Source organism: Triticum urartu, chromosome 5A, assembly GCF_056163025.1.
Source record: "Triticum urartu cultivar PI428250 chromosome 5A, HENAU_Tu73, whole genome shotgun sequence".
Lineage (NCBI taxonomy): Eukaryota > Viridiplantae > Streptophyta > Magnoliopsida > Poales > Poaceae > Triticum > Triticum urartu.
The window spans coordinates 264893561-264907283 of record NC_141877.1 but is presented as its reverse complement, the minus strand read 5'-3'; positions in this window follow the sequence as shown (position 1 = coordinate 264907283).

Here is a 13723-nt window from a genome sequence, read left to right as displayed (position 1 = left end):
TTTGTCCTAGAACAGCCCCTACAGCATAATTACTAGCATCACACATAATTTCAAAGGGTAAATTCCAATCAGGAGGCTAAACAATGGGTGCAGAAATTAGGGCTTTCTTAAGTATTTCAAATGCTTCTACACAATCATCATCAAAGACAAAAGGAACATCTTTTTGTAAGAGATTAGTCAAAGGCTTGGAAATTTTTGAGAAGTCTTTAATGAACCTCCTCCTATAAAAACCTACATGACCAAGGAAACTTCTTATACCTTTAATGGCCTTAGGACACGACATCTTTTCAATAGCATCAACTTTAGCTTTATCGTATTCAATACCTCTTTCAGATATTTTACGCCCCAAGAAAATACCTTCATTAACCATAAAGTGGAACTTCTCCCAATTCAAGACAAGATTAGTTTCTTCACATCTCTGCAAAACTCGATCAAGGTTGCTTAAGCAATCATCAAAAGAAGTTCCATATACGGAGAAATCATCCATGAAAACCTCAACAATCTTTTCACAAAATTCAGAGAATATAGCAGTCATACATCTTTGAAATGTAGCAGGTGCATTGCATAAACCAAAAGCATACATCTATAAGAAAAGGTACCAAAAGGGCAAGTAAAAGTTGTCTTTTCTTGATCCTCTTTTGACACAGGTATTTGAAAAACCATCTAGAAAGCAAAAATGTGTATGTTTGGACAATCTTTCTAACATTTGATCAATAAAAGGTAAAGGGTAATGATCCTTTTTAGTAGCTTTATTTAATTTGCAAAAATCAATTACCATTCTATAACCTATAACAATTCTTTGTTGGATCAATTCATCTTTATTATTAGGAACAACAGTAATACCTCCCTTCTTAGGGACACAATGGACAGGACTTACCCACTGATTATCAGCAACGGGATAAATTATACCTGCCTCCAGAAGCTTTAGTATTTCTTTTCTTACCACTTCTTTCATCTTAGGATTTAACCGTCATTGGTGATCAACAACCGGTTTCGCGTCTTTCTCCAATTTTTTTTTGTGCTGGCATAGAGTGGGACTAATGCCCTTAAGATCATCAAGAGTATATCCAATAGCAGCACGGTGCTTCTTCAGAGTTTTCAATAATTTATTTTCTGCATGCTCTGAAAGGTTAGCACTAATAATAATAGGATATACCTTCTTTTCATCAAGATAAGCATATTTAAGAGTATTAGGTAATGGTTTACGCTCAAACACGGGATCACCCTTGGGTGGAGGAGGATCCCCTAGGATTTCAACAGGCAAGTTGTGTTTCAAAGTAGGTCCTTGTTTAAAGAATACTTCATCTATTTCCCTTCTTTCATTCATAAAGATACCATTTTCATGGTCGAGCAAATATTGTTCTAAAGGATCATTATGAGGGACGACAATAGAAGCAAGACCAACAATTTCAACTTTACTAGGCAATTCTTTATCATGGGGTTGTCTACGAAATTTAGCGAAATTAAACTCATGAGACATATCCCCCAAACCAATAGTAACAACATCCTTTTTGCAATCTAGCCTAGCATTAACAATATTCAAGAAGGGTCTACCAAATATAATGGGACAAAAGTTATCTTGGGGGAACCAAGAACAAGAAAATCAGCAGGATATTTAAGTTTCCCACACAAGACTTCAACATCTCTAACAATCCCAACTGGTGAAATAGTGTCTCTATTGGCAAGCTTAATTGTAACATCAATTTCCTCTATCTCAACAGGTGCAATATCATGCATAATTTCTTTGTATAAGGAATGAGATACTGCACTTGCACTAGCACCCATATCACATAAGCCATGATAGCAATGATCTCCTACTTTGACAGAAATAACAGGCATGCCTACAACAGGTCTATGTTTATTTTTAGTGTCAGGTCTAGCAATTCTAGCAGCTTCATCACAGAAGTAAATAACATGCCCATCAATATTATTGGCCAAGAGATCTTTAACCATAGCTATACTAGGTTCAACTTTAATTTGCTCAGGGGGTGTGGGTGTTCTAGTATTACTCTTACGAACCACAGTTGAAGCTTTAGCATGATCCTTTATTCTAACAGGGAAAGGTGGTTTCTCAATATAAGCAGTAGGAACAACAGGATCAACATTATAAGTGATAGTCTTTTCTTCAACTTTAATAAGTGCAACTACTTTTAGTTGAATGGGAGGACTATATTTAAACCACTTCTCCTTAGGGAGATCAACATGAGTAGCCAAGGAATCACAGAAAGAAGCTACTATCTCAGAGTCAAGTCCATATTTAGTGCTAAATTCACGGAAAACATCGGTATCCATAACAGATTTAACACAATCAAACTTAGGTGTTATACCTGACTCCTTACCTTCACCGAGTTCCCAATCTTCAGAGTTGCTTTTAATTCTTTCCAATAAATCCCATTTGAATTCAATAGTCTTCATCATAAAAGATCCAGTACAAGAAGTATCGAGCATGGAGCGATTATTGAGAGAAAGCCGAGCATAAAATTTTTGAATAATAATTTCTCTTGAGAGCTCATGATTGGGGCACGATTATAACATTCACTTAACCTCCCCCAAGCTTGAGCGATGCTTTCTCCTTCGCGAGGCCAGAAATTATATATATAATTATGATCATGATGAACCAGATGCATAGGATAAAACTTCTGATGAAATTCCAATTTCAATTGGTTGTAGTTCCATGATCCCATATCATCACATAGCCTAACCATGTCAATGCCTTTCCCTTCAAAGATAAAGGGAAGACCTTCTTCTTGATAACATCCTCAGGCATACCTGCAAGCTTAAATAATCCACAGACTTCATCCACATAGATTAGGTGCAAATCGGGATGTAATGTTCCATCACCTTTGAAAGGGTTAGCTAGCAGTTTCTCTATCATACCCGAAGGAATTTCAAAGTAAACATTTTCAGTAGGTTGAGGAGCAACTCTTTGCTCTACTAGTCGGGGTGAAGATACCCCAAACAAGCCCCTCAAAGGATTATGTTCCATAATAATAAGTGACAGTAAATTTCAGCACACTATATAAATTTTTCCTTACCAAATTCCACCTACCAAAGGTGCTTCACTCCCCGGCAACGGCGCCAGAAAGAGTCTTGATGACCCACAAGTATAGGGGATCTATCGTAGTCCTTTGGATAAGTAAGAGTGTCGAACCCAACGAGGAGCAGAAGGAAATGATAAGAAGTTTTCAGTAAGGTATTCTCTGCAAGCATTAAAATTATAGGTAACAGATAGTTTTGTGATAAGGTAAGTTGCAACGGGTAACAAGTAATAAAATAAAATAAGGTGCAGCAAGATGGCCCAATCCTTTTTGTAGCAAAGGACAAGCCTGTACAAACTCTTATATAAAGGAAAGCGCTCCCGGGGACACATGGGAATTATCGTCAAGCTAGTTTTCATCACGTTCATATGATTCACGTTCAGTACTTTGATAATTTGATATGTGGGTGGACCGGTTCTTGGGTACTGCCCTTCCTTGGACAAGCATCCACTTATGATTAACCCCTCTTGCAAGCATTTGCAACTACAAAAGAAGTATTAAGGTAAACCTAACCATAGCATGAAACATATGGATCTAAATCAGCCCCTTACGAAGCAACTCATAAACTAGGGTTTAAGCTTCTGTCACTCTAGCAACCCATCATCTACTTATTACTTCTAAATGCCTTCCCCTAGGCCCGAACAATGGTGAAGTGTCATGTAGTCGACGTTCACATGACACCACTAGAGGAGAGACAACATACATCTCATCAAAATATCAAACGAATACCAAATTCACATGACTACTTATAGCAAGACTTCTCCCATGTCCTCAGGAACAAATATAAATACTCATAAATCATATTCTTGTTCATAATAAGAGGGGTATTAATATGCATGAAGGATCTGAACATATGATCTTTCACCAAATAAACCCACTAGCATCAACTACAAGGAGTAATCAACACTACTAGCAACCCACAAGTACCAATCTAAGGTTTTGAGGCAAAGATTGGACACGAGAGATGAACTAGGGTTTGAGATGAGATGGTGCTGGTGAAGATGTTGATGGAGATTGCCCCCTCCCGATGAGAGGATCGATGGTGATGACGATGGTGATGTTTTACCCCTCCCGGAGGGATGTTTCCCTGGCAGAACAGCTCCGCCGAAGCCCTAGATTGGTTCCGCCTCATGGCGGCGGAGTTTCATCTCGTGGGCTTGCTTATGACTTTTTCTCAGACAAAAGACTTCATATAGCAGAAGATGGGCACCGGAGGCCTACTAGGGGCCCACGAGACAGGGGGCACGCCCAGGGGGTAGGGCGCGCCCCCACCCTCGTGGCAGGGTGTGGGCCCCCTCTGGTTAATTCTTTCGCTAGTATTTTTGATATATTCCAAAACGTGCTCCGGTGAAGTTTCTGGACTTTTGGAGTTGTGCAGAATAGGTCTCTAATATTTTCTCCTTTTCCAGCCCAGAATTCCAGCTGCCGGCATTCTCCCTCTTCATGTAAACCTTGTAAAATAAGAGAGAATAGGCATAAGTATTGTGACATTATGTGTAATAACAGCCCATAATGCAATAAATATTGATATAAAAGCATGATGCAAAATGGACGTATCAAATCCCAGTGATATTTCTATTTCTGATGCTGAAACACAATCTGGTAATGGACATGAACCTAGTGATAATGTTAATGATGATGTTCATATTGATGCTTAACCTAGCAATAACAATGATGTAGAGATTGAACCTGTCGTTGATCTTGATAACCCACAATCAAAGAATCAATGTTATGATAAGAGAGACTTCATTGCTAGGAAGCACGATAAAGAAAGAGAACCATGGGTTCAGAAACCCATGCCTTTTCCTCCAAAACCATCCATGAAAAAGGATGAAAAGGGATTTTGAGCGCTTTGCTGAAATGATTAGACCTATCTTTTTGCATATGTGTTTGACTGATATGCTTAAAATGAATCCTCATGCTAAGTATATGAAAGATATTGTTACAAATAAAAGAAAGATACCGGAAGCTGAAATTTCCACCATGCTTGCCAATTGTACTTCTAAAGGTGGAATACCTAAGAAACTAGGAGATCCAGGAGTACCAACTATACCATGCTCCATTAAAAGAAACTATGTTAAAACTGCTTTATGTGATCTCGGAGCTGGTGTTAGTGTTATGCCTCTCTCATTATATCATAGACTTGATTTGAATAAGTTGGAGCCTATTAAAATATCTTTGCAAATAGCCGATAAATCAACTGCTATACCTGTCGGTATTTGTGAGGATGTGCCTGTTGTGGTCGCAAATGTTACTATTTTAACGGACTTTGTTATTCTTGATATTCCAAGGACGATAGTATGTCTATTATCCTTGGTAGAACCTTTCTGAATACTGCAGGGGCTGTTATTGATTGTAACATAGGCAATATCACTTTTCATGTTAATGGTAATGAGCATACGGTACACTTTCCGAGGAAACAACCTCAAGTCAACAGTATCTGTTCTAATGGAAAATTTTCAACAATTACTATTGGAGGTTTTGAATTCCCTCTTCCTACTGTCAAGAAGAAATATGATATTCTTATTGTTGGGGACATGCATATACCCGTTGAGGTAACCTAGTGTTATTCGAAAACTCTCTGGTTTCATGCAATTTGGAAAGAGTTTGTTAACAAGACTTGATCAACCTTGTTAGTGGATTCCTTTTGATGAGCACGAGATGGATGGAGTTAGAAAGCACAACTCTTTGTACCCTCATTTTACTTTTTGTTATTTCAATTAAATAAAGCAAAAATAGTATTTTCTGTCTGTTTTCTCAATTATACTTGCAATAAAAATACCCCAAAAATAAAAGTTCTCCAAAGATCCTGAAAATGAAATATGATTTTTTGTAGAATACTTAATAATTTCTAGCACTAAGAACACACCAGGGGGGGTCCACCATTTGGCCACGAGGTCACAAGGCGTGCCCAGTGAGGGAGTCCTGGATTAGGGGGTCTCCGGACAGCCGGACTATATCCTTTGGCCGGACTGTTGGACTATGAAGATACAAGATTGAAGACTTCATCCCATGTTTGGATGGGACTCTACTTGGCGTGGAAGGCAAGCTAGGCAATACGGATATGTATATCTCCTCCTTTGTAACCGACCTTGTGTAACCCTAGCCCCCTCCGGTGTCTATATAAACCGGAGGGTTTTAGTCCGTAGAACAACAGACAATCATACCATAGGCTAGCTTCTATGGTTTAGCCTCTCTGATCTCGTGGTAGATCAACTCTTCTACTACTCGTATTGTCAAGAATAATCAAGCAGGACGTAGGGTTTTACCTCCATCAAGAGGGCCCGAACCTGGGTAAAACATCGTGTCCCCTGCCTCCTGTTACCATCCGCCTTAGACGCACAGTTCGGGACCCCCTACCCGAGATCCGCCGATTTTGACACCGACATTGGTGCTTTCATTGAGAATTCCTCTATGTCGTCACCATTAGGCTTGATGGCTCCTTCGATCATCGATAGAGATGCAGTCCAGGGTGAGACTTTTCTCCCCGGACAGATCTTTGTATTTGGCGGCTTCGCACTGCGGGCCAACACGCTTGGCCATCTGGAGCAGATCGAGAGTTACACCCCTGGCCATCGGGTCAGGTTTGGAAGCTTAAACTACACGGCCAATATCCGCGGAGACTTGATCTTCAACGGATTCGAGCCCCTGCCTAGTGTGCCATACGACCACGATGAGCATGATTTAGCTCTACCATCGGACAGTGTCCAGGAGATCGCGCCGGCAACCGCTCCGGCCCTCAGCTCGGAGCCAGTTGCGCCTCCCATGGGCGGGTGGATAGACCCCGCCACGGAGGCCGCACTCTCATCGGCGATCGAGGCGAGTATCGACCTTACCCTCCATGAGCGTGACGCCGAACTACCGGATTCCTCCCCGGCCACGGACTCCCAACCGCCTGTGCCCGTGCCTATCGAATCCGATTGGGCACCGATCATGGAGTTTACCTCTGCGGATATCTTTCAGCACTCATTAAGGTCTCTCTCCTTGTCAGGAGAGTCCTGGCCGAACTATGTCCGGCAGGATTGGGATGCGGACGACGAAGAAATTCGCCGCCCACCCACCACCCACTTTGTAGCCACTGTCGACGACTTAACCGACATGCTTGACTTCGACTCCGAAGACATCGACGGCATGGACGACGATGTGGGAGGCGAAGAGGAACCACTGCCCACCGGGCACTGGACAACCACCTCATCATATGATATATACATGGTGGACACACCCAAAGAAGGCAATGGCGATGAGACAGCGGAGGATGACCCCTCCAAAAAGCAACCCAAGCGCCAGCGTCAGCGGCGCCGCTCTAAGTCTCGCCAAGGCAAAAGCGGTGACCCCGGCACAGGAGATAATAGCACTCCGGACAGTGCCGAAGACGACAACAATCCCCTCCAGCAAGATTTAGGGCAGGAGGATGGAGAAGCCAGCCCTCCAGAGAGAGCGGCAGATGGAGAGGCGGAGGATGATAATTACATGCCTCCCTCCGAAGACGAGGCAAGCCTCGATGATGACGAATTCGTCGTGCCTAAGGATCCCGTCGAACAAGAGCGCTTCAAGCGCCGGCTTATAGCCACAGAAAATAGCCTTAAGAAAAAGCAACAGCAGCTTCAAGCTGATCAAGATTTGCTAGCTGACAGATGGACTGATGTCCTTGCGGCCGAGGAATATAAACTCGAACGCCCCTCCAAGAGTTACCCAAAGCGTAGGTTGCTACCCCGATTGGAGGAGGAAGCACTCAAACCTACATCTCCGGCATATGATGTGGCTGACCGGCCACCTCGTGGCCGTGACAGAGAGGCATTTCAGCCAAAAGCTCAGCCTGCACTTCGACGCCACTCACATAAAAATGTCAAGGCATGGGGAAATACGCCAGACCTGCGAGATGTATTGGAGGACAAAGCAAAACATGCAAGATCGATCTACGGATCACAAGGGCGCGCCACTATGCGAGACGATAACCGTCACGCCGAATACAGTAAAAGTAAGTCCGGACGGGCCGAACACAGTGGGCAAGACTCATTTGAGCTGCATCGTGATATAGCCCAGTACAGAGGCGCCGCACACCCCCTATGCTTCACAGACGAAGTAATGGATAATCAAATCCCAGAGGGTTTCAAACCCGTAAATATAGAATCATATGACGGCACAACAGATCCTGCGGTACGGATCAAGGATTTCCTCCTGCATATCCACATGGCCCGCGGTGATTATCTACACGCCATCAAATACCTCCCACTCAAACTCAAAGGACCAGCTCGGCATTGGCTCAACAGTCTGCCAGCAGAATCCATTGGCTGTTGGGAAGATCTGGAAGCCGCATTCCTCGACAACTTCCAGGGCACTTATGTGCGACCACCGGATGCCGATGACTTGAGCCACATAATTCAGTAGCCAGAGGAATCGGCCAGGCAATTCTGGACATGGTTCCTAACGAAGAAAAATCAAATCGTCGACTGTCCGGATGTAGAGGCCCTAGCAGCTTTTAAGCACAACATCTGCGACGAGTGGCTCGCCCGGCACCTTGGCCAGGAAAAGCCGAAATCTATGGCAGCCCTCACGACACTCATGACCCGCTATTGTGCGGGAGAAGATAGCTGGCTGGCTCACAGCAATAACATATCAAAGAACCATGGTACTTCGGATACCAAGGATGGCAATGGTAGGTCACGTCGCAACAAACATAAGCGCCGCATTAACAGCGGCAATACCGAGGATACGGCAGTCAATGCCAGATTCAAAGGCTCTAAACCCAGTCAACAGAAAAAGGCATTCAAAAGAAGCACTTCAGGCCCGTCCAGTTTGGACCGTATACTCGACCGCTTGTGTCAAATACATGGCACCCCCGACAAGCCTGCCAACCACACCAACAGGGATTGTTGGGTGTTCAAGCAGGCCGGCAAGTTAAATGCCGAAAACAAAGATAAGGGGTCACAAAGCAATGACGAGGAGGAGCCCCGACAGCCGAACACCGAAGGACAGAAGAGGTTCCCCCCACAAGTGCGGACGATGAACATGGTATACGCAACCCACATCCCCAAGAGGGAGCGGAAGCATGCGCTAAGGGACGTATATGTGTTGGAGCCAGTCGCCCCAAAGTTCAACCCATGGTCCTCTTGTCTGATCACCTTCGATCGCAGGGACCACCCCACTAGTATCCGTCATGGCGGATTCGCCGCACTGGTCCTAGACCTAATCGTTGACGGATTTCACCTCACTCGAGTCCTTATGGATGGCGGCAGCAGCTTGAACCTGCTTTACCAGGACACGGTGCGCAAAATGGGTATAGACCCCTCAAGGATCAATCCCACAAAAACGACCTTCAAAGGCGTCATACCAGGTGTAGAGGCCCATTGCACAGGCTCAGTCACACTAGAAGTGGTCTTCGGATCCCCGGATAACTTCCGAAGTGAAGAGTTAATCTTTGATATAGTCCCGTTCCGAAGTGGCTATCATGCACTGGTCGGGCGAACCGCATTTGTGAGATTCAATGCGGTACCGCATTATGCATACCTCAAGCTCAAGATGCTAGGACCTCGGGGGGTCATCACAGTTAATGGAAACACAGAGCGCTCTCTCCGCACGGAGGAGCACACTGCGGCCCTCGGAGCAGAAGCACAAAGCAGCCTCTTAAGGCAATCCACTAGTTCGGCGATTAAGGACCCGGACACTTTCAAGCGCGCCCGGAATAATCGGCAACAAAACCGCCTGGCACGTTTCGAGCTTGCATAGCAATGCGGCCCCCACCCCAGCCCCAGCCAAACGGCTAAATCCGTGCCCCGCGTACATAATTACGCATTGAAAATACCATGGGCACAGGTGGGGAGGGGGGCACGACTACGACACGCCCCAAGACGCAGCTCAACCACACTAGGGGCTTACCGCCTTATTATTTTTTTCTCTCTTTCAGGACTTTACTCTCTAGAAACACCGTCCGGCAGTTTGTCGGCCGGACACACGATACAACAACCAAGGAGGCAGAAAGCTACATCGCGTCATGGAATTCCCAGGTGGTCTCTGATAATGAGTAAAATACCTTCTTTCAATACCATTCCTCAGCTTGCCCTTCGAGGGGACATGTTAGATAGTCCCACTTTTTGCTTATCGCACTACTTGTATCATGTTGCTTTAACGCACCTTTTTGAATAAACAATGCATAGCACTAAGACTATTATTGCATTCTTATTATATATATATATATATGTTCATTCATGACATCCAACACCCGTACACTCTGGTACGGCCAATACGCTAGGGGCTTAAGCATACCCCATAATACGGCGTGAGAAGTCCGAACACTTTCGACAGTGCGGCACCCCGAACTTATAGCATTATATGCATCAGCTCCGAATCATGTCTTGGGTCAATAGTTGGGCTTGCCCGGCTCCCATGTTTTGGTACCTTATGTTCCTTTGTATCGGCTAAGGTAGCACTGGGAGAACTACTGTGATTGTGCCCCGGTTCTGCTGGGCTAGGCACCTCAGTAGAGAAAGCTAAAACTGACTGTCATGATAAGGCGAGAGACTGGTCGCTGTTCGAGAGGTTTCAAGTCCCTAAAGACTTATGCCGCTTAGAGCGAGGAGTCAGCTCTGTCCGGCTTAAGGTGTGTATAGCGCCCCGAATTTGGCCTTCCGAATACTAGGGGCTTCGCCGAAATTTAAAATTATAGAATTCTATGGCTAAGTGAGAGTGATAAAGCATTATAGTCCGATTGCCTTGTTCGCTGTGCTGAGCACCTCCCTCGAAGGACCCAAAAATGGGAACAAGAGTGCTCAGGTTTATCCTGAACACCCCAGCCCTCGTGGCATGGGGGCAGAAGCCGACGACTAGCCATCTCTCAGATTTGATAAACAGCCGAATAGAAGGTAATATTTTAAATTCAAACAAGCGTTGCATAGCGTATATGAACAAGTTTTCATACCCCAGGATCACACGAGCAAGTTCATTCAAATATTACATCTTTTGCACACTCGTCCGCTACAAGACAGGCACCCTTCAGGACACCCTCATAATACATCTCGGGGTGGCGATGCTCCTTGCCCTGCGTCGGCCCCTCCTTCACCAGCTTCACGGTGTCCAGCTTGGCCGAGTGCACCTTCGCACGGGCAAAAGCCCGGCGTGCACCTTCGATGCAGACGAATCGCTTGATGACTTCCAGCCGTGGGTAGGCTTCCACAAGCCGCCTCACCAGGCTGAAGTAGCTATTGGGAAGGGCGTCGCTAGGCCACATCCGGACTATAAAGCCCTTCATGTCCTGTTCGGCCGCCTTGTGCAGCTCGACCAGTTGCTTCAGCTGGTCGCTCATAGGCATCGGGTGTTCGGTCCCAGTATACTGAGACCAGAACAGCTTCTCCGTCGAGCTTCCCTCCTCAGCCTGGTAAAACTTTGCGGCATCCGACACGCTGCGGAGCAAATCTGCGAATGCTCCTGGAGAGCTCCGGACTCGGGTAAGTAATAAGTAATTTACTCTCACATGCTTGCTTTGCATATTGAATGCCTTACCCGCCGCTATATTCCTCATCGCCTCAATCTCCTAGAGGGCCTTTTGGGCTTCGGCCTTGGCATTTTTTGCGCTCTCGAGGGCCGCGGCGAGCTCAGACTCTCGCGTCTTCCAGTCAAGCTCCAAAGCCTCGTGCTTCGCCACGAGCGCCTAGAGCTCTTGCTGCACCTCGCCCACCCGTTCCTCTTGCTTTTCCCGCTCGGTGCGCTCCTTGGCCGCTTTGTTTTCGGCCTCGGATAGCGCTTGCTTCAGGGCCGCCACCTCGGTCATGGCCCCTGGCAAATTCATGATGATCCTATCATTTCGCAATCGCATCTTCTTTATATATATATAGACTAGGTATTACATACCTTTGTTCTCCTCGAGCTGCGTCTTAGCAAGGCCGAGCTCTTTCTCGGCCCCCTCGAGGTCCGGCTTCAGTGCGGCGACCTCCGCAGTGAGTGCGGCAGAGGTCAGCAGCGAAGCCTGCATACGCATATAGACATACTTATGTTAGACTCCTGCAGATATTACTTGATCCTCTATTCGGCTTGTCTTTGTGAACACCAAACAGAGCATCAGGGGCTACTATCTATACGGTAATATTTTTCCTATATTTGAAATACTTACCTCAAAGCCTGTTAGAAGGCTGGCACAGGCTTCAGTCAGTCCGCTCTTGGCGGACTGAACCTTCTTGATCACCACACTCATAATAGTGCGGTGCTCTTCATCGATGGAAGCGCCGCGAAGCGCTCCCAGCAGGTTGTCCGGTGCCTCTGGATGGACAGAGGTCACCGGAACGGGCGTCTTACCCATTTTGGAAGGGGGCCGCCTGCCCGAGTCCGGAACCACTGGAGGTTCCGGCGCGGTGTCCGTCTGAGTGCCGAACTTGGAGCCCCCGGGAGCCTTGCCCCCTTTGCTCCTGGAGTCCAGAAGGTCGCCTTGAGGCGCCTCCGAGACTGTCTCCCCCCGGCTCGGGGCCCCTTGGGACAATACCTCGGCATTGTCCGTTGGGCAAGGGGAGGAGGCGGTCGGAAGTGGATCGCTATCCATATCCGACGAATCCAAGGAGCCGTCCGACGAGGATACATCAATACGGGCTCGGGGCGGTCTGCATAATTATATTCGGCGTTAGGAGAAGCAGTGCGACAACGGTATGCTATGAGTTACTCTAGTATCTGGATACTTACGACTTCGCCAGGGGCTTGGCCCTAAGCAGCCACTCGTCTTCGCCTTCGGCGGCGGTGGTGGAGCAGTCCGGAAGGAGAGTCCTTCCTTTCCTGGACCCTTTGGCCTCCCCGGTTGGGGCGGCCTTCCTTTTCTTGTCTCCCCTGGCTGGAGGGGGAGCATCTTCCTCCTCCTCATCTTCATGGGAGGAGTGCGTCATGGAGTTATCAGACGATGAGTCCGATACCACCTGGCGCCAGGAACTCTTTCGGGTTCCCTTGGCCTTCTTCTTGGTCTTCTCCGGCACCTTATAAGGAGCCGGAGTCAGCATCTCCGTCAGGAGAGCGCCCGCAGTGTCTTCGGGCAGAGGGGCCGGACAGTCGATCTGCTCTGATGCCTCCACACAGTCCTGTTAAAGGCACGAAAGCTCAGATCCCGCATAGGGTGAAGCTATGGGAAATAAATATCCTGCCAAATGTACAGAACTTACCGGATTCACAGGGCGCTTTGCGCTTAACCCGCGGTCCTCGATGAGAGAGGGAGGGACCTCGGCGCCCTTGAACAGCACCCTCCAGACGTCTTTGTGCGCCGTGTCGAAGAGCTCGCTTAGAGTCTGGTGCCGGGCCGAGTCGAACTCCCATAAGTTGAAATCCCGTTGCTGACACGGGAGGATCCGGCAGAAGAGCATGACTTGGACTATGTTGACAAGCTTAAGTTTCTTGCTTGTCATGTTCCGGATACATTTCTGGAGTCCGTCCAGCTCCACCGATGAACCCCAGGACAGGCCCTTCTCCTTCCAGGAAGTGAGCCGCATGGGGATTCCGGATCGCAACTCGGGGGCCGCCGCCCATTTGGTGTCGCGCGGCTCGGTGATGTAAAACCACCCCGATTGCCACCCCTTTATGGTCTCCACGAAGGAGCCCTCGAGCCATGTGACGTTGGGCATCTTGCCCACCATGGCTCTGCCGCATTCCTCCTATTGGCCACCCACCACCTTCGGCTTGATATTGAAGGTCTTCAGCCACAGGCCGAAGTGGGGTCGGAT